This window comes from Delphinapterus leucas, chromosome X, assembly GCF_059928025.1.
Source record: "Delphinapterus leucas isolate spDelLeu-1000000601 "Yukka" chromosome X, BTC_Dleu_Yukka2, whole genome shotgun sequence".
Classification (NCBI taxonomy): Eukaryota; Metazoa; Chordata; class Mammalia; order Artiodactyla; family Monodontidae; genus Delphinapterus; species Delphinapterus leucas.
The window spans coordinates 36,185,898-36,189,139 of record NC_143150.1 but is presented as its reverse complement, the minus strand read 5'-3'; positions in this window follow the sequence as shown (position 1 = coordinate 36,189,139).

The window sequence follows — 3,242 nt, the reverse complement described above, 5'->3', positions numbered from 1 at the left end:
ATAAAAGGCACACTGCCACCAAGGGTGATGTCTTAGTATGTGCATGTGTTGAAGTGCAGCTCCTGGGATGTTAGGTTGCTCTGGAACCTGCTCATAGAAAAGTCAAAGGGCAAAATACTCTGCACGTTGCTGAAAATGGCATTCACACTGTAGACCATTATTTCTTCATTTAGTCTTCTGTGGTTCTGTCAAGTCATTTGGCATTGTAAAGAAGGCTTTTCTTTTTGAGGGTGAGGGATGAGGTTAGGGCAGATGCGTGCCACAGTCATGGATTTATGAAGGTTGATTACGATGATCAAAAGTTGCAGGCTCTTTTTGTTACTATAGAAATTGCCTTTCATTTGTGTAGCAGTGGGAAGTTTCTACAGAGCTGTCACAACTTTCACATCAGATAAGCTTTTGGCATAAGGGCATTCCACTTAATTTTATATTTAAACATTAATAATTCTTAATATGTACATGTCTCTCAAGTACCACAAGCACTGATGGTATATCTTTAGGAAAAGACCACAACTCAGATCCAGTAAACTAACAGGTAGCATTGACATATATACACTACCAAATGTAAAATAGATAGCTAGTGGGAAACAGCGGCTTGGTGCTTTGTGACCACCTAGAGGGGTGGGATAGGGAGGGTGGGAGGGAGACGCAAGAGGGAGGGGGTATGGGGATATATGTATACATATAGCAGAAACTAACACAACAATGTAAAGCAATTATACTCCAATAAAGATGTTAAAAAAAAGATATAAATCTACTCTAGAGCTTAAAAATACTACTAGCCAGCTGCCTGTATCATTCCAGCAATCAACTCCTTTGTTTCTTAATAAACATTCCATTTCTTAAAGCTCTCAAAACCACCTACCAGTACCTTCTTCTCTGGACCACCATGCAGCATACAGATGAAAATCCTAGGCCACATATCAACATATGAATAGTAATATCTCAAGTATGCAGTAAATCTGAAGTATACAGACTTAATTCACCAAAAATATATATTTTTATTTTTACAGGTAGGTTCTTTCTTCTGACCTACAAGCTTTATTCTTCAAACCAGAAACCCCAAATCCTGAGAGCTCTCAATATTAACAGTTGTACTACAGTGGATGCTGCTTTGGCAGTTCATTTTAGCAATTCCTCATCACATCTCAGGAATTTTCTTTCCATTGAAGTTCTCCCTGCTCCCCCTCCCTTCAAAATGATTTAGTAATTACCAAAAAGGATGAAAGGCCAAGCCAGAGCAATCAAACGCTATTAAGTTTCATTGCATGTGTGTGTCTGCACAGACAAGGTTCTTCTCACTTTTACAAGCATCCCCAAAACAGTGCAAGCCAAAATGCACATCTGTTGGAAAAAGTGATGGAAAGGGTCATTGGAAATACAGTAGAAATAGCATTTCTCTGTACTAAAGTAATGCTCACACTGAATTGGGGTACTCGGTTCCCAATGCCTAGTTCTACACCAACAAAGTGGATATTTGGAACAATTATCTAGATAAAGCAAGCCAAAGAATCTAAAATACACACAGGTTTGAGGCAAAGCCACAGGGTTCGGGGTTGGAGGGAGCTGAGAAGTAGGTATGAAGAGTATTTTAAATGATCCAAACAATTACATCCACTTACGTTGGCTATGTCTATACATGCAATCTATTAACACTGTTTTGAAAATGTGATTACCAAAATAACATGATCGGTTTTTCTTGTGTACTTTTAAACAAGAAAGAATGTCTGCCTAACTTCAAGTACTTTTCACCTGATGGTTGAACAAACCAAGGTCTGGGCCACTTAAACTGTTAGTTAAAACACCACTTGAGTCTTACCCACAAGGCAATATGAACATCAAATGGTTATTTATATTATCTGGCTAAGGTATCGACTCATATTTTTCAGTGAAGTCCCCAATGAAGTTTGCAGAGGAGGTTTTACACTGCCATAATAACTATAAAGTTCTTATTGAAAAAGTATTTGTTCATTATTTAAGTCATTCAAAACGTAGAGGCTGTAGGGTTTGTGTGTGTGTGTGTGTGTGTGTGTGTGTGTGTGTGTGTCTTTAATCAAATTGCAGACAGATGTTTAGATGTTTTGGACTTAGCTGAAATGCCCTAAATCAGGTCAGAGTGGAATGAAAAATTACTATGAGAGGCAGAAAGAACCGGAAAATTTCAAGTATTCCCATGTAAGTGGACAGAAGTATATAACCTGGAGATTTATATGCCTATAAAATTTGGCATCTTCCAAAAATGATGATTTTGAATCATTCCTTTTTCTTTGTACTTCACTGGATTTAAAGCTAGAAGTGGAGGACATACTTCAACAATGGCCATTTCTGAATATAATTCAGACATTTTCTTTGTATTCAATAATATTTTTACCCTTACTAATGATCAGGGAGGCTTTAATGTAATTATGATGGAATCAAACAAATAAAATAGGTGGCCAGAAATGGTAAGAAATTCACCTGTAATGGAGGTGAACCATGGTATAGATACTTAGACAAAAAGTAAATGATTCTTGTACCATTTATAATTGTATTTGACTTTGGAACACATTTTTAACTTTACATATAAATATGTCAGTCTGAAACTTGTGGAGTTCGTGGCATTTTGGGCAAATGAACAAAAAGGTATCTATAGTGGCCAATCCATTTCCACATCTCCTATGTATAACATATAATATGTGTGCTTAATAATAAATGTCTTGTTTCCATAATCTAGAAGATTTGGGTTTATTGACTGGTTCTGTGACCTTGAGCAAGTCATTATCCTTCTCTGGACCTCCTTTTTTTTTTTTTTTTGTATTTGTAAAATAAGACGTTAGAATTGAGTAGATCCTCACTAAGTTTCTCTTTTGGCTCTTTTATGTTTATAAATTTACTCTCAAGTTGGCTTATACCTTCTCTGGGGTCAGAGAACATACTTAAACATTTGATTTGAAATATCTTTATTGATAGTGGCTGATCCAGAGGTTAGAGAGGTGAACACAAATCTCCTTCCCTTCCTACTTTCTACTAGAGTTAGAGTTAATAAAAATGTTGGTGTCACCATCATGGAAGTTAGGACAATAGCTGATTAGCTTTAACAGCTAACTGGCTTCAATCCCCAACATAGCTAGGCCTCAGCACAGCTAGTGAAATCTTAAGCCCAAGTCATAAAGACAGTAACCCTGAGAAGATCTGAAAAGGAATGTACTGCCCATGAAATATGACACTGGTTTCTTTCAGTAGTAGAGATTGGCTATTATGAT